Genomic DNA, 22,193 nt, shown 5'->3' with positions numbered 1-22,193 from the left:
ATTGATGCAGGCAAAGGATGCCTCAAGTTTAAAATATCAGTGTGGGATGGCAAGGATAAGTAACAATGTATTAGCTACAAAATTCATTTCTGAAATTAATAAAGTATAATGTTAAAGTCAAGAATATAAATTAGTGAATCAAGAATGACATGGGTGGTCAATAAAGTCAACTATTGGCATATTCTAAGACTACTAAAACAGACAAACATCCATCAATATGAAAGAGGACAAAGCAAGATTGGGAAACTACCATAGGAATAGAATAGAAAATAGAAATAGGTAACAGGCTGTGAATGCCTGGCTTTTAAACCTTGTATATTGGTTCAATGTTATTACTAGAAACAAATGGGTTAGACTATATCTAATTTGATACAATACACTTCTATTTTAGTTTTTCTAATTATTAATCTAGTGATAATAACTCATTCAGTTTATCACATGTATTAACACTAAATGCTTACCACAGGTTTATGTTGTGAGTCCTAATCTGATCAATTGATCAATTATTCTGTCTTTATTCTAAAGAAAAATAAATATAGATAGAAAGATAGACATAGAGATAAAGAACATTTTAATCTACATTTAGTATTACTATTGGCCTAGACTGTCTTTTTCAAGTTTTTGTCATATTTCTTATCACACCTGCCACATACTGCTGTCAGAAGTTATAAATTTGGCATTATGATTCAAGTACTCACTATAATGGTTCATTTCATATGTCAGCTTGACTGGAGTGAGGGTACTGGTGGAACATTAATTATTCTCAGTACTTCTCCAGACATGAAGTCTATCTCTGTTCTGTTGAGAAAGGTGCTTGTGGTGACCTGGCTTAAATTTAGAATGTGTGGACTCTTGGCACTTCTTGAAGCACCTGTACAAGAGACAGGCTCAGTGTTGCAGAGGGTCAATTAGCTGAGAAAGATCTGCTTCCATAGCAGCTGGTGCCATGGAATCAGCTGCAGACCAAAATGGAAAAGGCTAAAGGAGCAAACATATGCATACCGCTGAAAAAGGATGGCGTCCTCCTTTGGACTCTGACCTCAAAGTGAGAATTATTTCATCAGCTATACTCATTCTGGGAGAGGGGCTTCGGCAGAGCCTCATATGATTTTCCTGGGTCCTTCAACTCACAGTAAGCCTGTCTCGGGACTACAGAACCCCCATAGTAAGCAAATGACCTTAATCTTTCCCTTCTTATTCATCTTTTTATCCTATGGGATAATTGTTTCTTTTGAATTTTGGCTCAATCTAAAGTTTCCTTTAGGGAAACTTTTAAAGACTTAAATTGTTTTATAATTTGAATTATGCAGATTTATCCCTTTCTTTTGTTAATTTTAATAAGTTACATTGTCTAAGTATTCGCTTTAGATTTCAAATTCATTGATATAATTTATCATACTCACGTATGTTTGTGTCATGTTTAATCCATGTATTGACTTTCATTTGTTTTGTAATTTTGTCATATTAGAGTTTTCAAAATCATAATTTTTGTCAGATATCTATGTAAAACAACTTAAATTACTACTCTATAGTTTGTGTTCATTTTATACCTTATTCACTTAGTAATTTTCTATTTTTTTTCTAAAGTTGGATTTTAGAATTTTACTCTTCTTTCAATATGGAGGATTGAATGCAGAACCTTGTGCAGGCTAAATATGTATTCCTCAACTGAGAACTATAACCCATATCTATGTCCTTTAAAAGTCCATTGTGTGTACTTAATGTATATGTTACCATATCATATACTGACAATTTTATATTGTTATAAAATGTATGTTGCACACATTAACTGGAACTTTGAATATTTAATTTTAGCATTATTATTTTCTTATAATAATTTAATTGCAGCATTTGTCCTTTCTCATTATGTATTTAAGGCTATGAATTTGCCTCACAGGAAAGCATTAGGTACATGAAATATGATTTAAGTGGCAACTATGTTCAGTGTCAATGATGTAGAAAATTTTTCTTTTATGTCTTTATTTTTTTAAGAATTATTTATTTAATTTATGTATATGAGTACATTGTATCTGTCTTCAGACACAACAGAAGAAGACATGGGATCCCAATACAGATGGTTGTGAGCCACCATGTGTTTATTGTGAATTGAACTCAGGACCTGGGAGCAGTCAGTGCTTTTAACTGCTGAGCCATTGTTCCAGCACTTATTTCTTCCTTTTAACATGAAGCATAATTTAATTTAAAATTTAGACACTTAATTTGGTTTTTGACTTCATATGGACACAGAGATATTCACATTTTATATTATCCTGGTTAAACTCTAGTTTATGCTATAGTTAGATATCAGACTTTAATTGTTGGTAACCATTTGAATGCATTGAACTGCTTTATGAACAGCAAAAGGCCAGGCATTGAAGACACATTTCATGTGCACTCGAAAGATGTCTCTGTACATTTTAATGCCTTATATCTCTAGTATTTCCAAAGCTCATGAACAGCATCATTAAATATTAATTTAGAAATATCCACATCTGTTTGCCTTTTATTGTTTCACTTTACTTTCTTATACCTCTTAGTTTTAAGAATAGTTTCTTTCTTTGTAATATTAATCTCCATCTATGTATTTGGTGTTGGGACATTTTGTTATTTGTTTTGGGCCAATATGAGATTATTTGTCTTGTCCTCAATAGTGTAAATATGCATGTATAGAATCTTTAAAAATCTCATATATATTTAATGTGAAATTTGACATATCCTGACAATTGTGGAAAGTTGAAAAATTTAATTATTTGTACATTTTGTCCTCCTTCATGCATTCTCACCAACTAAGAATTAACCACACTGTTAGAAGCCCCTAGTCTTCTCCATATGGTTCTTCTGTTCTTTTCCTCCTCAAGTTTCTCTGTTTTTAAATTTTGAATATTTTTTCTGACTTACCTTGCATTCACTATTTCTTTTTAAATGATGTTAAATTTCCTTAAGTATTTGGTTTTTCCAATGTTCTTCTATTTCTAGTTTTTCTTGTTTCAGTTTCTATTTTACAAATTTTAGCCCAATGTGTTACTATCTTGTAAAATATATATTAAATTATAAGAGTAGGAATAATAAAAGGCATATTTTAGAGCCAGGTGATATCTTTTCTTTGTAGAGAAATTCACACACACACACACACATGCACACACACACACACACACAGACTCACAATTTTGTTAGTCATTTGGGGATAATAGATACCATATGTTTATGTAATTCAGTTTGAAAGAATAAGAATATTTAAAGGATTTAGTTTCTCTCTTTTTTATATCTTTGAATCATTTTCATTCTTATTACACAGTTTTTTGTTATATTTTTTAGCTCTCTACATGCCCTGTACACAAATGTCTACCTACAAGTGCCTATTTTAGCTTTGAATCATCTTTTCCATTCAGATAAATCACAGCTGTTTTGTGGACTCTGTTATTATAGTTATGGGAGTTGATACTGGTTATATGACTTCCAATAGCATATCAATGCTTTTTCAAGTATGTATAATCCCTGGATTCATTAGAAGTAACAAATTAGTTACTTCTTATATGTACTTTGTCCTTTAGAGACTTAATACGTATGCTTAATTCAACTAACATGGACACCTTAGATCTCTCAGACACTGAGCCAGCAACCAGGCACACACGAACTGGTCTGAGGGCCATGACACATACATAGCAGAGGATTGCCTGGTCTAGCCTCAGAGAGAAAACTTGGCTAACCCCGGAGAGACTTGAGGCCCCAGGGAGTGTTGAGGCCTGGTGGAGGGCACATCTTCTTGAAGATAAAGGGGAGAAGAAAGAATGGGTTGAGAAACTCTGGGAGGGTGAACCAGGATGGGGGCAACAACTGGACTGTAAAAAAATAAAAGTAATAACATAAAAAAATAAAAACCCACAGAAAAACCAACTAAGAAAACAAAAATCCAAAAATGTCTTTCATTTCAGAGTATCCTATTTGTCCATGGTGTATTAAAAGTTTCACATCTTTACTTATGAACCAATGTTGTATTTTTGAGTATAATTGACATAGTCAGAATTTTAAAATTATAGAAGCATTAAAAAAGAGTTGGAATAATGCCATAATTTTCTACAACTGTGAAATTAAATTAGCTATTACTTAGCATCTGCAGGGACTTGCTTCCAGGAACCCTATGGATATGCAAATTTGCAGATGGTCAATATCCTTACCCAAAATAGCATAATGCTTGTAACTTATGCAATCTTCCCACTTAATCAGTTCATCTCTAGGCAATATATAATGTTTAATACAATATACTTCTTATGTTTCATGGCCTAGAGAATTCTCCAGGAGGAAGTCCTGTGTGTAACCAGTAAGGATTCAGGTTTACTTTACCCCAGCTATCTACGGTCTGAGTTTAATCAAAAGCGTCATTCTGAAATCTGTAGATAGATACTTTAACTGAGTTTGCTTCATTTTTATATTGCTTTCATTTGCTTTTAAAACTTTATTTTAAAAGATATTACATAACATTCTCACTAACATTTTTTTGACATGAACTGTGAAATCATTCCATTTTCCTAAGTCACATTTCAGAATTCTCACCAAAAATATTATGTGTGCATGATTAACATGTTAAGAGGTATTTGAGACTCCTTTTATGGAAAGAAAATATTTCTTTCTAGTCACCTAATCCTTTCTCAGCCCTTTATAAAGCTTGATCAAATTTCTTATCGACCCCATAATTTTATACCCTTTTATTTAGTGTAAATATTTTTAAAGTGATGTTTGCAAGATAAGAAGTCTTCCTTGTCCTCTTCTTCCATTCTTTTTCCTCCCTTCCTTTTCCATTTCCATCTCAATTTGCTTCCCTCAATACAACCAACTGATTTTGTTTTATAATTTGATTATATATAGAAATATCAAACTCTCTAAAGTTTGAAATGTGAAGGGACTGACTCAAGAAGATTTTTGGAAGCAAAATTGAGATAAAATGCCAAAGCTATGCCAAATTTACATGGTGGAAGGAGACGTTAATTCTTGTTCGGGCAAGTGCATTGGAAAAGGGTCTGTCAACACCAAAAACTCCTTTTCCCATTCTGGTTTCTGGGTGTCGGGGCTCCCATGGGATAAGATGTGAGATTGACTGTGGATGTCCATGTAGGGGCAAGCCGAACACTCTTAGAACCCATGAGTGCCAGATGTTGGCTGGCTTCAGTTGTCTTTTCTTCCCAGTATGCCTCCCAGACAACAAAACACTGCCTTTGCTCAATGGAGCAATTCAAGGTTTAAGAAGATTTACTCCTATGTCCAATATAAGATTTGGTCTATTCAAGTTGTTCTTGTTTGAGATGAGAGGGATTTAAAAGAAAGGTAGCTACCAAATATTAGGGAAGCTATACTGATTTTTTAGGTGGAATCTATGGTATCTGTGGCAGCAGGATTCTGCAGGTGCTTGTGTACATCTCAGAGGACAAGGACACAGAGAATAGAAGGTTTGACCAGACTGAAAAATTCTAAAGTCCTTAAGCTCACTCTAGGATTTCAAATCCTCCAATACATGGGAGCATTTTGGAGATGTTTTGAATTTAAACCCTATCAGGAGTGTCTATAAGTCTTTTTGAAAATATATTTTTGACCTACTACAAAATGTAATCTAACTCTCCCTTACCTGTTTCTTCTCGAGTATCTGTCTTTCCACTTTTTATCACCAGGGTTCTTTTCACAGCTAATGTTCTAAGATCAGTAAACAATTTGTTCCTTTCTTGGTGACCAGTTTAAATTTTACTTAGCCATTCAGGTAGACATATCTAATAGGCATTGGGAGTTTTTATTACTGTTTCTGCAACATTTTGTAATCATACTAACTGTGGTGATATTTCATACAAAGCTTACCAAGAATGTTTCTGAACTTATAACAAAGTGAATAGAAGTTTACATGAATATAATTTTTGCCTGTAATGGACAAATTATCAATGATCAGTTTTTATGGTCCTATGCATTGTGTATAATTTATACTTAATTCACAAAATAGCAAAGCTTTCAGAGACACAAGCAGATTGTGTAATGGGCTAGAATAAGAATGGTTGGAGCACTGTGGTTTTTCACTGTAGTAAATCTCTATAATTAAATCAATCTGAAAGACCACCAACAAAAATAATTGGGAGTGCTAAGTGGCCATATAACATGTAACAAACAGAAAGGTAAGTTTGAGGCTGCTATAAAACCCAGTAAACAGAACTGAGAAAAAGCTTGACTCCTGGCCAAAAAATTCAGGCTCTTATTACCATATTGCTCCTGTTGAGGAAAAGATAAATGTGAGAGCCTAGCATCTGTGCCTTGGTGTTGCCAAGCCCATACGCTGAGTGACCATTCTCTTGGCTTAGATAATGAAACATATTGAAAGGGGGTGCAAGTGGACCAAGCCCCACAATGCCAGCAGGAGTGGAGCTGCGGCCAAGCATGGATCACCCTGTAATGTAACAGCCAATTAGTTCTGTAATTGCATTTTGCCAATAAAAGACAGCACTGTCTTTGGAACCTGCAAATTTTATGCATCTCCACACCTTATCAAGACTGTAATAAAGGGTAAAAGTTAACTTTTTATATTATTATTCCTGTTGGAAAATAAATAATGGTTTATTTCAAATAATAGAACATTAGAACAACAAATTTAAGTGAAATAAATCATTATATGAGCTTTTGTATAAGAAAGCAAAAATGACTTAGAGGTTGTAACTGACCAGTGAATTGCTGAGAGCTGCAAGGCAGGATGACCTTTTGACTTCTTGTTAATAAGATGGGTTGCCTTTATGTATGGGAAGCAGGTTGGTTAATCATTTATAATAGATAAACTACACTTTATGGCATACCCGAAGACTCGGGATAAGGTACCACAGAGGTCAGAATACAACAGGTTTAATTTCAAATAAGGTTTACTTTTATTCATCTTGTTTCACTCAAGAATCACAAACCTCTAAATGAGAGGAGGAAAAATAGGAGATTGAAATGACACAAAAAGACAGTATTGGGACACCCTTCTCCAGAGTGGGGAGGTTTGGTGGGGTGGGGAAGTGTAGGGGGATATCCTCTTAAATATGGGGAGGAGGAATGAGATGAGAAACTTTCAGAGGGCAAACCTGGAGGGGGATAAGGACTGGACTGTAAATAAAAAAAATTAAAGAATAAAAAGATGATAGTATTAGGAGCTTGGATCAGAATAGCAATGTATTGGGTTTGTGATATGTATTCTATACAGTCTTATGCAATCATAATTGAATTACTAAGCCAGAAATGAGGTTAGGAATGATTTAGAGAAACCCTAGCCAATAGTCTAATAAGAAAAGTACGAGGAACCAAAACCAGAAAGAAATCACAAGGTATTTTAATGTGCGTATGCATAATGTGCGTATGCATGTGTGCATGTTTGCTTGAGTGCATGTATGCATCTTTTTCTCTCCCCTTGTGTGTGTGTGTGTGTGTGTGTGTGTGTGTGTGTGTGTGTGTGAGAGAGAGAGAGAGAGAGAGAGAGAGAGAGAGAGAGAGAGAGAGAGAGAGAGAGAGAAGGTTGTTATGCATATGCATGGGGCCCAAGGTGTCCAAGTAGCAGTTTTCTTTATTTGAGTGTAGGGTAACCTATTACAAACTGCTGCTTATGCCATGGGAATTGGCTTTGAGGGAATCTCTTTTTTCTGTCTCCAATTCTTGTCTTACAAGCACTAGGGTTACAGATACACTAGATCTGACTTTTACATGGGTCCTGGGGATATGAACTCAGGTACATGAAACAAGTACTTTATTCCCTAGGCCATGCTAAGTTCTCCAAAACATTTTAAACATGATCTATGATATAGTACATCAAGTTGGCTGATCACTGTCTTCTCAGGCCACAGATTAGGAAGTATGATTTAACAGGCCCCAGTTCACAGGATGCTATAAATACCCAAGAATAAAGGGTTCTTCCTCCAAAGATGTTTTTGGAATTTCTAGGGTGGAAAGCTAGAATTATAAATGCCATGGAAGTAGAATTATATTCAATGATGAGAAATGGAGAACCTTTCTTCCAAGATCCAGAAAAGCAAAATACCCTCTTACTGCTTCTAGGCAAAAGGCAATATCTCACCATAGAAATTAGAAAGAAAGCCATGGCATGTGTCTGTTTGATAAGGACATGTTTTATTGTTATTATCTCATTTAATATTTTGTATATCATAAATAATCATTTTTTCTTTGAAAATCACATCTAACTACAATATATACTGATTACAGTTTCTCCTTTCCGCTCTTCCCAGATCCTTCCCTTCCAAATCTAAAGAAATCGCTTTCTATTTCTCTCATTAAGATAAAAACAGGTATCTATAATACAATAATAAAATAGTAAAATTAGATAAAACAAAAACAAACAGAATTTTAAAAGCCAAATTAAAAGTTTAAGAAACACATATAAACACAGAGAGACGTACAGTCACGCACACAAAAATCCCACAAAAACAGAAAACCAGAAACCATAACATGTACACAAGGGTAAGGAAAAAAAAAAAAAAAAAAAAAAAAAAAAAAAAAAAAAAAAAAAAAAAGCCCTGACAAAGCATTGTGAGACAAACTCTCATAAGCCACTGCGTTGTTTTGTGGTGGTTATCTACTGGTTGGAATCGGGCCTGGTCTAAAGAGTAGTTTGTATACCCAGTGAGACTCCATTAGAGAAATCTAGTTTTTCACTTTTGAGTGGTTAACAATTGGATGTAGGTTCTGTGTTAAGATGTGAGTTTGTGTCCATTCCCCTCAGTGCTGGGACCCCACCAGGCCTAGATGTATGCAAGCCCTGTGCATGCTGCCGCAGTCTCTCAGTTTATAGTTTATGTGTGCACCAGTCCTGATGTTTGATGAGAACATTGTTTCATGTTATGACTCTACCAAAGTCTACTGGAATCAGTACCTGATCACAGCACAGTTGCAGAACACTAAGTCAATGCATAGAAACCAATAGCATTTTCCTATATGGTATCAATAAAAAATACAAATGAAAAGAATAGTATAATTCACAACAGCTTCCAAAAGTCCCAAGAAATCAAAGAATAAATTTTACAAATAAGGTAAATGATCTGAATATTCATTGAATAAGAAAATTGAATGGGATACAAGTTTTTATTTTCCATATTCATGTTATAATGTCATTGTTGAAATGTCCACCATACTCAAGCAATCTACAGATGCCACTTGATTTCCATCAACATTCTTATGACATTTTTTCATAATAAATGAAAAATATCCTAAAATTTGTATGAGTCACAAAACTCACTGATAGCCAAGATAATTATGAACAAGAAGAACAGAGCTTCTGGCAAATTCATTTCCCCCGGAGATGCTGACTCTCCCTTCACTACTATAGCCCTTTTAGAATGCAACTCATTCTGGCTTGTTTGTGTACACCTGGTCTCAGGAATCAATTCAACTCAACATGCCAAAGCAGTTCCTGATACCTTCTCCATCGCACGGTGAGTTCAAGGTCCCCTTTCTCTGGGTCTAGACCCTGTCTCCAGGCTGATGGGGATAGTCCTCACTCTCTGAGTTCTGACTCTCACCTCCCTGTTCCTCCAGGATCAGTGTTTCTCTTTTTGTGCTGTCTTTGCTTCCTTCCATTTAATATTTACATTGTCTTCATTTTCTTCTCCTTACACTCATTATTTAAATAATGATTTCGGGGTGTGGGTCTTACTATGCTACTCTGGCTGGTCTGGAATTTGCTATGCATATCGGATTGGGCTGAACTGACAGAAATGTGCCTGCCTCTGCTTCTCACGTGCTGGATAGGCACTTAGCACCATACCATGCCCAGCTAGTTAATGATCATATTCTCTTTTCACTTATCACATTAAGTCCCCACAGTTGATACTTCTGTGATTCTGGTATATAAAAATGCCTAAAGACCTTATAACTAAATTAATCTAATACATAATTTTCACTAAAAGAGCAGTGGGTATCAACAGAGGTATTTACACTCATTCAATTGTGTAAGTGTGAGTCTGGTAATCATGCTAGACCATCTCACCTGAACCTGCCTGGTTCGTCAAATGACTCAACAGACTTCGTTGCTACTTTCTTCTTCGTTGGTTGTAAGATTGAACCATCTTATGAACCACATCAATATATAAAACAAAGATATCAGTCAATTATTATAGCAGAAGTTTACATATGTTTTCTAAACTATTGAAACTTGGATATGATGCAGAAACTCAGTGGCTTCTCTTCATTCTGAGTATGGGACAAAACTTTGATCAAACTTTCAAATTCTCTGTAGATCTATCCCCTTAAAACTTTAAAAATATTCTCTTTCCCTTTATTATTTACTTGTGTGCATGTGCCACAATGAGAGTGAGGGCAAGATTACTTTTTGTTTTATTCAGTTAGTTTCCACTTTTCACATCGGTCTTTGTAATTGAAGTTACCAGGATTGATCTCAGGCAAATGTTCTACTGAATCACCTTGCCAGGCTCTAGGCTTTTCATATTTTCTACCACTTCCATTGGAACAGTGTGCTATTATTTTTCCTATTTCAGATCTCATAATTTAGAGCTCAAGTTGAGCCTTCTTTCTTAGAGAAGCCTCACCTTTCCCCCAGTTTAGATCAGTTTTATTTTAGTAACCCCAAGAGGCTGATTTTCTTCATTAGGGCACATGTATTGCATACTCTATGCAATCTCTGACTGAATGGCTCCAATCTATGCCATCCAATACACTGCACATTCCACGAGAGTGCAGCCTTGAAATCATTTACCTCAGTTGGACTATAACTGGAGGATGACAGGCTTACGATATATATTCATTAGCTAAAACCATATCTTTACATTTGTGAGCTGTTGCAATTCATAAATGAGTGCTTTATGGATTGAAATCTGTCTTTTGGAGCAAGGTAACAGATGTTTATGTTTTGTATAATGTGGCTGGGAAAATCCCTATTTTTCCATAATTTTCTCTGGAGGCTTCAAGCTAAGGTTCCTATGAAAAATATCTTCAATACAGTTTATTTTAAATTGGTGGATCATGAATATGTAGTTTTTGGTAAAGTTTTATGAGATGACTGATCTGTTAGAATTGCTATGGGAATGAATGTGCAATAAAAATCAAATATTTCTAAGTACCAAATACATTAAAATACCTTATTCTATAACTAAGTACTTCCCACATTCTGCATTTTCCTTACAGGTGGGGAGATTGAGATATATGTACCAGCACTTCATAAAACCCACAACTGCTATGAAGCCATTTGCCTGCTGAGAAAGGTATGTTTATTAGAAAAGGAAAGCAAGAATGTTTCTGGTAGTTAATAGGAAAATATAATTTTTAGTATATTTCAGATAATGTTCTATATTTCAAACAAACACCCCAACAGAAATTGTTTCACTATTATAAACTTTCCTTGACCACCTGACAAATATCTATCTATCTATCTATCTCTATCTCTATCCATCTATATCTATATGTGTGTACATATATATAATTACATATGTATTGCATATGCATTTATGTACCAAAAAGTAGGTTATCTTACTATCCAGTGGATAAATGTTTTCAGTTAGAGACTAATTTCTTTTCTTTTATAGTTTAACAACAATCAGAGTTTTAGAAAAATTTAGATATTCTTTTTCTGTGTTAGGAAACAACGAAAAATTCAACCTGATTGTATATATAAAATCAGGAAGAAGAACCCAAATCCCCAATTCTATTTATTACCTTTCAGGATAAAGCATTGCAAATACAAAATTCACCAAAAATTTAAAAGATCATTAGTTTTATAAACAACAGACAAATATCAAAATATGTCATTTCTGTTGTTCCCTAGTGAACTTCAAAGAACGAAGGACAGAAATATTTTTTTTGGAATTTTAAAAATTATAAAGTTAAAACAAAACACTGAACAATTTTTATAAGTATTATATAATATTTCTTGGAGAAAAAGAATTAGTATTTCTAAGAAATATTCTAAGAATTGAAGTAATGTATGGTACTCCTGGGCAGAAATATTGAGGTCATATTAAACCATTTTTCTAGTAAGAGATTTTTTAAAGTTATTTTTCAATTTTATCATTATCTGTGCTATTTAAGCCATTTTTCTGAAAAAGAAAGGGACATCCATTTTAATGTTTTTCCCATGTGGTGCATAGCAAATCAGAAGCTATGCTATCTTCTCTCTTTGGTGCAGGAAATCTTTGATTTGTGTGTGTTTGTGTGTGTGTGTGTGTGTGTGTGTGTGTGTGTGTGTGTGTGTGTGTGTGTGTCTTTATCCACTTATGTGCCTGTTATCTGCAGGGAATAGTTCAGATGTTGTGATAGGCGACAAATTCTGTGCTGACATACCAACAGAGTGACACAGACTTGCCAGATCCTGAAATCCCTACATAAAGAGAGACAGCTCAGGATAAGAAACTAGGCAGCACAAGGACTTCTGGGTATCCTTGTAAAGAACGACTTGCTGGGAGATCCAATGAGCCACAGAGAAAAGACAGAGACAGATGAGATCTTGGGGGCGTTACAACGGACCCTGGTGGATCTGAACACAGACAAAATTTTTCTTTAGAGAGTTTTATGGAAGCCGTTGGGCATTAGCAACAATGATTTTGAAGAGAAAGCTAAATTTAGTCCTCTGTCCTTGAAAAAGACAACCTACCAGTCTGATCTCATATCCTACATTTTTAAATAGATAAAATGATAAAAGTAAATGTTTTTGAATGTTTCACATCCACCATATGCCTGGGTATTCTGTTTTTCAGATTATTTTTTATTACAGTACCGTGAGTAGAATGGATGCCCATTCAAATAATTGAATTTCAAGTCAGGATCTGATCAGAAGAGGGTTTTGCTTACTGCTTATTTATTTTTATTTTAAATAATTTTTTGTCAGGAGCATCAAACCTTGGACCTCACTATCTCTCCAGCTCCTTTATTCTAAAAAAAAAAAAAAAAAAAAAAAAACCACTAGCGTGTTGAAGGAAGACCTATGCTAGACTATTCATTTTACCCACATTTTGATAGGCCTGATCTTTAAAACCCAAGACTAAAACCCATCACATTCTGAGCTACTGGGGAACAGTACTTGGACATTTAAAGTTTTGGGAGACACAGGTTGACCTATAATTGCATGTGTTCTTAATTTGCTTAAGCTACTATTATTATGCATTTTGTCTTTAACAGTTAAGTGTAACTGGTGACTAAAAAGAAGGCCTATCCACTTTCACAATTTGTAGAGGAAATTCCTAAGCTTAGAGGATAAATATGAAATAGTAAAAAAAAAAAATCTATAATGACTATTACATTATTAATTTGCTTGATTATTTGCATAAAGCTATATCACTGTATCACATTGATCAGAAATCTAATCAGATACAAAAGTAATGGTTGCTCACAATTGTAAAAATAATGGATAGAATTGGTGTGTTGAGTTTTAGCAGTATATTTTTAGGAAACATTTGGAAAGACATTTGGTCAAAAAGTATTCTCAGAGATGCTTGCCTGTGGCTGGCTTATTTTATATCACTGTGAGGAAAAGTAAAGTCGTCAAAATTTATCTAATCCCAATATAGAATCAATGAGGTGGCAAGCAATCTGTGGTGTACTGTGTGGAATTGAACAGAACAACAGATAGTGTGTGAACACCACAGTTCATCTGGAATAAAGGTTGAAATGAACATATATATGAAGGTACTATAATTATTTTCTTCTACAAATTTCTCAGGCTATAAATTGTATACTATTTACAGATTATGATTTATTTTGCTTGTAATTTTATTATCTTCTACATAATAATTTTTAACTTTTAACTTACAATATTTCTGTTGAATTTAATGTAATATATCTTACTAATCAAAATTTTAAATGACCTGTAATATTTTTACATCTTAAAGTAGTATTTTTTTAGTTTCACTTGAAACTTGTTATTTTTCTGTTTTACTGTATTAAAAGTTTAAGAAAAGAAGTCAACTTAATGCAAAAGTATGCTTGATGTGGAATGTAGGTACTCATTCAGAAACACATCCAGTGCTTACCTTCTTCTCTCTCATCCCTCCCACAAATTCAGAGTCTCAAGCTCACTACTGGAGTTTTTTTTTTTTTGGGGGGGTGTACAACAAATGTCTATTGATGGCATTTAAAACAATTGGGAGGGCTCTGTAGGCCCCTCCTGCTATTATGAGGGTCTGTAATGGAAATTGTGAGGAAGATGCTCAGTGTTGGGGACAGGAACTCCTGAGCAACCAAGGGCCTCTTTCTTACTCTCAGTGTTCTTGCTGGGGTGGGTGATCCAGGGTTTCTTACTCCTTGGAGGTCATGTAGGCCATGAGGTCCACGACCCTGTTGTTATAGCTATATTCATTGTCATACCAGAAAATGAGCTTTACAAAGTTATCATTGAGAGCAATACCAGCTCCACCATCAAAGGTGAAAGAGTAAGAATTGCTGTTGAAGTCACAGGAGACAACCTGGTCCTTCAGTGGCACCTCAGATGCCTGCTTCACCACCTTCTTGATGTCATCATACTTGGCAGGTTTCTCCAGGTGGCATGTCAGATCCACAACAGACACATTGCAGGTAGGAACACAGAAGGCCATTCCAATGACTGGCTTCTCATTCAGCTCTGAGATGACCTTGCCCATAGCTTTGGCAGCACCAGTGGATACATGGATGATGTTCTGGGCAGCTCCACGGCCATCACACCACAGCTTTCCAGAGGGGCCATCCACAGTCTTATGAGTGGCAGTGATGACATGGTCTGTGGTCATGAGTCCTTCTACGATGCCAAAGTCGTCATGGGTGATCTTGGCCAGGGGACTAAGCGGTTGATGCAGAATGCATTGCTGACAATTTTGAGTGTGTTGTCATATTTCTGGTGGTTCACACCCATCACAAACATGGGGGCATCAGCAGAAGGGCAGATATAATGACCTTTTTGGCTCCACCCTTCAAGTGGGCTCCAGCCTTCTCCATGGTGGTGAAGATGTCAGTAGAATCCATGACATACTTAGCACCAGCATCACCCCATTTTATGTTAGCAGGATCTTGCTCCTGGAAGATGGTGATGGGCTTCCCGTTGATGACAAGCTTCCCACTCTCAGCCTTGACTGTGCCATTGAACTTGTCATGGGTGGAGTTATACTGGAACATGTAGACTATGTAGTTGGGGTCAATGAACAGGTCATTGATGGCAACAATCTCCACATTGCCAAGTACAGAACAGAAGGCAGCCCTTGTAACCAGGCGCCCAATACTGCCAAATCCATTCATACTGGCCACCACCATTTTGTCTACAGGATGAGGCTGGTACTGAAAAAGAAGATATCTCCAGAACAGGGAGAAGCAAAGAGCCACTACTGGAGTTTTAAAAATTAGAATAAACAGGAATTTCTCTTAGTAACTTACTGGTATATTGGTCCATGTAAGCTCAGTGATGGTTGCCTTCTCTTATTTCTGAAATCCATACTTATTCTTCATTTTGTCTTGGAATGAGTAAACAGGAACCAGTATCTTGGTAAGATTAAAGTCACATGATTTGTAGATGAATAAATCAAGACTCAAATATTTCTGATCCAAAGCAGATAGACATATATATAGACACAGATAGATAGATAGATAGATAGATAGATAGATAGACAGATAGAAGATAGAGACAGAATCCACAAGCATGTGGCAAAGAAGTGAGAGAGATAGGAAAGTACTGATATCATAGAGTATGCCAAGCATCACTATGCTTAGAGTAGTTTGTAGACAAGGAGCTAGTGGTAGATGAAAGAAATAACTTGTAATGATAGGTCAGAGACTCTGGGAATGAGTAACAGGAAACCCACTGTAGTTAAAGACAACAAGGAGAAGAAAAGCTAAATGGGTAGCTAGGAAACACCATTTGGGACAAAGGCACATTGTGTTTCACAGTTGAAGGATATATGGAAAGGAGACTCATAGAAATAGGTGAAGTTTTAGTGATAGGCTGGAGTTAATCACAGATTAAGTATCTATGCTATACCATAGAAAAGCATATGGTGTTGTGTTTGTTTCATAAGTATTACTTGACCTGACCTGAATTATACTGTAATGACTATTTTAATATAGTGAAGACTAAAAGGGAAAAATGAGCCAAAGCCTATTAGTAGGTTATTATAGACTCAAAGAATGATATTAAGCCATAACCCAGGGCACTAACTGGAAGAAATGGAGGATACTGAGAAAGTATCTGAGATAAAATCGCCAGACATATTGATCAAACAAAGGAAAGAAGAGTCATGCATGGTCCCACGGGATGGCCACTCAGGACCCTTTGATTTTCATTTGGGTATAACACCTAGGTGTTTTGGGTTTGGATTCACAGAAGAGCCTTAGCCTTCAGATTCTAGTATATGGATTAAAGTTTATGGGTGGCATACTGAAGCCTCAGCAATGGTTATGGTCTTCAAAGTTACAAACTCCCTAAGATACATGAATTCAGTATCTTGGTTTAAATGTCTTTATTTAGTTGTAAAGAATTCTTTTCACACTAGAGAATCCCGAAATATAGGATTGTCTGATAATCTACTATCCTTCAGATTGATTGTGTATGTGATCTAAAAACACGGATCTCCTGAGGGGCACAGGAGAAAAAAATAAACCATGGGGCATACTTCAGAATAGGAAACAGTTTCTCCTGTGGCAGAAAGATTTTTTGTGTTTACTTACAATTTGAGGAATCTACCTGTGGGTAAGGGGAACAGACGGGTAAGCAGCAAAAACTAGAAGTACAATATAGAACACACCCAATCATCTACAACACGTTTAAAATGTCATAAGCAACAGTTTTATTCCATTTAAGAAAGATATATAAGACTAATTTTAGATAGACTTGAAAGAAAAGTGTTATTCTAATCACAGATTTACATAAATTACAAAAGACTAGATAGGAATTTCATTTGATTCTTCCCATAAGCAGCCTAAAGCCATTTAACATATTCACATCACATCACAACACACACACACACACACACACACACACACACTGGAGACACTAATATGTGTGAGACAAGCTCTCCTCAGATAATAATTTTTCCTCAGGGGGATTCTGATATATTTGCTACTACTGCAGAGAAGACACTTAAAGAAAACAGGAAATGCTTTTGCTTGTGAAAGAAAAGAACAGAATAGTGACTAGAGCTGATTGTTATTGGCAATGGCTGACTACGGTTGAGAAATGTTGAAGCTGGTGGAAGTAGACTGGTACATATTGCTGTGGACTCACTAGGCAATGTCTTTGATTATCATTTCTATAAAAACAAATTGAATGGCAGGTGACAATTGTGTCACTGGAATATGTATTTCAAGAGACTACATGTATGTTTCTTCCAATAAATTAATTGGTGTTGCATACAAACATTGGGAAGTTCAGACACAATCACTCCTTTGCCACAGAAGGGAATCTGTTGTCCACATGTTCCATTTTCTCTCAGTGATATTTAGTCAGCTACCTTCATGATCTGCCTTTTTCTTATTGACTATTATTCACTATTATTCTCTTGAATTCTTCAGTCCCTCTCTTTTTTAGGGTCTTGGAAGCCTCTCTACAATCCACTTTATTGAAAAACTCTGGGAAAGGATTCTTTTGAGAGCAGACCCTTGTAGAAGTCAGAATATCCCATACCAGTATCAAGGAGAGATTATGGAAATAGGTTTTTTTTTTCTAGAGATCCTTGGTTATCTTGAATGGGTAGAATTAGTGATTATAAAAATGGCTATCAAAACATTGATTGACCCTCAATCATAAATTCATAAAGAGCAGAAATTAGAGTTGACCGATTTTAATTGATTTCTTTCTGTTAACCTTGGGGTGTGTGTGTGTGTGTGTGTGTGTGTGTGTGTGTGTTAGTGTGAAGATAAAACCAGCTTGATGGGTTGACCATGAGCTGAACAAGGATAGACTATAGATATACCAAAAAGGAGTGGAAGGAGGGAGCCGATGAGGCCACACCCCTATACAAAGAACTACAGAAAACTTAGGAATGCTGAAAGTGGGAGAAATAATCCTCTCCAGGGAAGAACATACCAATTGGTTATCCAATATCAAATGATCAGCCCTGAAAACATACAATCAAGTGATATTTTACGAACTGAACAGTTTATATTTAGGGATATGTGGATACAATAACACTTGATGAAAAAGAAGTCGTGAAGTTGAAAGAGACCAAGGAGGGGTATTGGGTTAGTGTGGGTCCCGCATCTGTTTCGCCACAGGGCTAGGGCCCCTCTCGGGAAAGACAAGGGAAGTTGACTGCTTTCCCCACTACCGGTTATCAGGCTATGTGAAGCTGTGGGACCCTACTCGTTGGTAGAGGAGTACAGCCTGAGGTCCCCATGGGGAGCTCTTGGCTTGGAGGTCCCTTCTGGCTGGTTCTCAGGCTCTTGGGGCCCCAGGCACTATGGGGGGGGGCTGTTCGCAGAAGAGTTAAGAATGAAGTGGGGGCATACGGGCTGGATTGACACGCAGCCGAAGGGGAGAGGAGAAGAGAAGGTCTGGCTATGTCCCATGGGAATGTGAGTCTTGCTTGGCTTGGTCTCGGCTGGCTCTGCTTGCTTGCTTGGGTTGGGTTGGTGGTCGCAGTGGCTGGGAATGCAGAGAGTTCTGTGAACATGTCTCTTTAGGCGAAGTCCTGTTCTACTGCTTCCCATGGTGGATCCCGAAGAAGAAGAGAAGCAGTTCATGGTCTTAAGCTGTTTATTGTCATGGTGGAAAGTAGATGGAAAACTGTACCCCAGTTTCCTCAAGGAAAGCCTGAGGTTAAATATCTTTTGCAAGGAGGAGGGTCTGGGAAGGAATGTTTAATTGGCTACTCCCCTCTGGCCTTTAGGTATGTCATTAATATGGAGATCTATCTTGAGGCTCCTTGGCCTGTAGTCACGCCCTCTACCTGTGGAGGAGCTAGTGGGCATTGCCCTAAGTGACAAAAGAACCCAAATCTATGGAGGGCTGTGGCCTCCTGTCAGGAGCCTGGAGTCTGGGAGCATGGCAAAATGCATGCTGTTCCTTAGGGTCACCTGCGTCCCACCTGGAGCCCCTCAGGATCACCTGGGGTCTCCTGTAGTTTCCAGCCTGTGCTCAACCGGGAAGGGGAAAATGTTGTGATTACATTATACTAAAACTAATTTTTTTTAAAAAAGATCTATAGTTAAATAAAAGAATTTACTCTCTACCCCGTTGCTGGTTCCAGAACTTTAGAGAGAGCCCTGCATCTCATCTGGAAAGCTCAGCAGAGCTGGCCCTGGTGAAGTAGGTATGGATGAATCAGCCCCAAGGGCATAAGCATGGGACAGCTGGCTTCACCCCTAGCTGGGGCAGTGCAGGATGGCTGGCAGACTGAATAACATGGCCACTACCCAGGCCCAGATCCAGGGTTTTGGGTTGACCCACCTCAAAATCTACCCCATTTAAGAACTGCTCGAGTGCCTGAAGGAGTCGGGCTTGCAGGTCCAATATTGCAGGAACTCCACAATGCTGGGTAACAACAGGATATTTTTGAGGAATCCCAGTGAGGTTCCAAATTGATAGTATAGCAGAAGTCAGAGTCCTCGACGTAGACAAATAGCTCACTACTATGAACATTTGCAAGTAAAAATGTTTAGACAAAAGGGTATACTGTGGGATACATTATGACACACTATAGTTTCCATGAGAAGATAGTTGGGGTTTGTTGTTGTTGTTGTTTAACTTTTATTTGTTTTATTTTGAGGAGAGGGTGCAAGGGCATAGGGTATGTATAGAAGAATGGGAAGATGAACAGGATTGCAATACATAATATGAAATTCACTAAAAGACAATAAAAAGTTTAAAAATGCTTTAGTCAGCAACAGCATGAAAACATTTATCATTCATCCCATTTGTAATTGAAATCCATTATTTTCATTTTGGGACAAGCTTTACTAAACCCAATCAACATGTACATCGTTACAATTCTAGACTGTCAGCAGATGTCTAGAACTTCTGAAAATGGTCTTAATTGTGTGGGTTGTCCTGTAAGACACAGAGAACAGCAGTCCTCTTAACATTGTATGAAGAATTGGAACTTTTACTTTGGGAATGGTATAGGAAGAGAGCGTGTACACTTCAGTTTGACGAGGTCTATTTATTCAAAGAACTTCAGTGCTTGCTCCAATAAGTATCTGTCTCTAAAAGCTTGAATAATACAGCCATGTTCAAGCTCAGTGATCTGAAGGCTTTGGCTTCACCTGTAATATTACTACTAAGAGAACAAAGGAAACTGACTAAAGCTTAATTGCAAGTCCAATTCCCCAGATCAAATGCAGGTATCACATTACTAATAGGAGGTAATGATTAATTCGCTCCTAGTCGAGAGCTAGGAAAAACACTCATCAGTTGCTATTAGAATAGCTGACAGCCTATATTGCAAAATAGGTCCTTTATATACTAGGAAGATTTCCTACATTTCTTCCCAAACATTCTTGTTTTTCTAACTCAAATCTACCTGGTTAGTTTCTACTCTGCTCGAGTAACTTACTGATTTTCTCTAACATTTTGTGATGGTATTTTCCTACTTCAGCAATCCCTGCATGATAAACAATTACTTTAGCAAATGAAATACACAATTAAAGATGGTTCATGTAAATGACTCTCTTTGGGCATTATGGCCAGTCTCTAATGCTGGCTGCTAGCCACATCCATCTCTGTTATACTGCTGGACTTACTGGCATACGCTGATTACTTCAAAGCCTCATTAATTTTAAAAGACATCTCTAGTATAATTATTGTATGGTTTTTATCACTAACATTAGAGTATTAATTAAAGTATAAAGAAAATTTAATAATTAATAGCTGAAATGGAACTTTTAAAAGCCAGTTTTGTCTTAGTGCCAATATGAGATATACAAGGAGTAAAAAGAATTCTCAAAACAAGTTCGCATACAGGGGCTTGGTCCATTCACAGATGTAAAAAGAAGTTAGAGTCTGGAAAGCTATAAAATGGAAGATATTTATATGCCTTGAATATAGTCCAGCAATGTATATTTAGAGTCATGGCTACTTTGCTTTTGAATATGTCTAATGTGGCATGGGATAATCTGTCTGGTCTATAATGAAAAATGACACTCTGATTATAGAATAAATCTATGTATTGAATGAGGATTGAAACCTCCATTAAAGACTTATATAGTATTAATCTAATTTGTGGATCAAACCATGTGTTATGCCATAAAATTCTGTGATGTCTGTTACCTAATAGAAGAAAATATGATTTCACCTGAATTTTGTTTTTAGGAGAAAAAAGTTGTTATAATATAAATTTTGTAGAAATAATAGCTAGCCTGTTCTTATTTATAAAAGTTATAAGCAATGCAAGTGTGCTCACTTTCCTTCACAGGCTATATGTTCTATGGATCAGGTATAAATATGTAGCCTTTTTCCTTCCTCAGAGGAGAGACTATTTATAGATGAGTATGATACCAATTCAAAATTGCCTTTAAAAGCTTGATTTTTGATGCTGTTTAACAGCTGCATATAAAAAAATACTTCAAATGCTGTCAAGGTAACCAAAGGAAAACTTTATACACGTGATATTCAGCTTAGAAACCAGTTATGGTCTCAGGCTAGGGAAGTGGCTTCTTGATAATCAGGTCTCAAATGTCTGGTCATTAATCCCTTTGTAGACTCAAACGGGCACGCATAGAAATCTTTATATACTGAATGCTGATTATATACACAGCCCCCTGTTCAGTTCATGGTACATCAGAGAACAAAAGTTTCCTTCCTTAGGAAAATTTTACTGGAAAAAGGAAGCTAAGCCAGATATTAAGTTGATATTTTTATGTTCTCTAAAACCTGTCTTTCCTCATTTTCTGAAAACAAAAGAAGTTTTAATCACTAGGAATAGTGACAGTGTCTCAGATATTAAATCCACAACTCAGCAATTTAACAGCATTTCTCCTTTGAGATATCACATATATTATGCATTCTTGAATATCCCCAGAGTTGTCTTAGTGAATGTCATACACAGATAATCTTGTGGTTTTCCCCAGCAAAACACCAGGGATAAAAGTTATATCAACTACACAAAATGATAGTATATTTGCATTTCAATCTAAGTATGCTGAAGATAAATTTATTCTGCATTCATAGAAGAAAAAAAAAGCTTAGGTGAATAATCATGGTAAATAAATCAGAAGCTACAAATAAACTTCTGCTGCTGTAAAACCTGCCTACCTTACCAGAAGCTAAACAGGAATCCCATGTT

The 22,193-nt window shown here is 36.3% G+C and overlaps 1 pseudogene; it reads right to left on the bottom strand.

The window, feature by feature from the left end:
* Window positions 1-14,249: 14,249 nt before the first annotated feature.
* Window positions 14,250-15,234, bottom strand: LOC117713506 (glyceraldehyde-3-phosphate dehydrogenase pseudogene; annotated as a pseudogene).
* Window positions 15,235-22,193: the final 6,959 nt, after the last annotated feature.

This window comes from Arvicanthis niloticus, chromosome 8 (genome assembly GCF_011762505.2).
Source record: "Arvicanthis niloticus isolate mArvNil1 chromosome 8, mArvNil1.pat.X, whole genome shotgun sequence".
Classification (NCBI taxonomy): Eukaryota; Metazoa; Chordata; class Mammalia; order Rodentia; family Muridae; genus Arvicanthis; species Arvicanthis niloticus.
The sequence above is the reverse complement of the archived record's forward strand: the minus strand, read 5'-3'. Positions and strand labels throughout refer to the sequence as shown.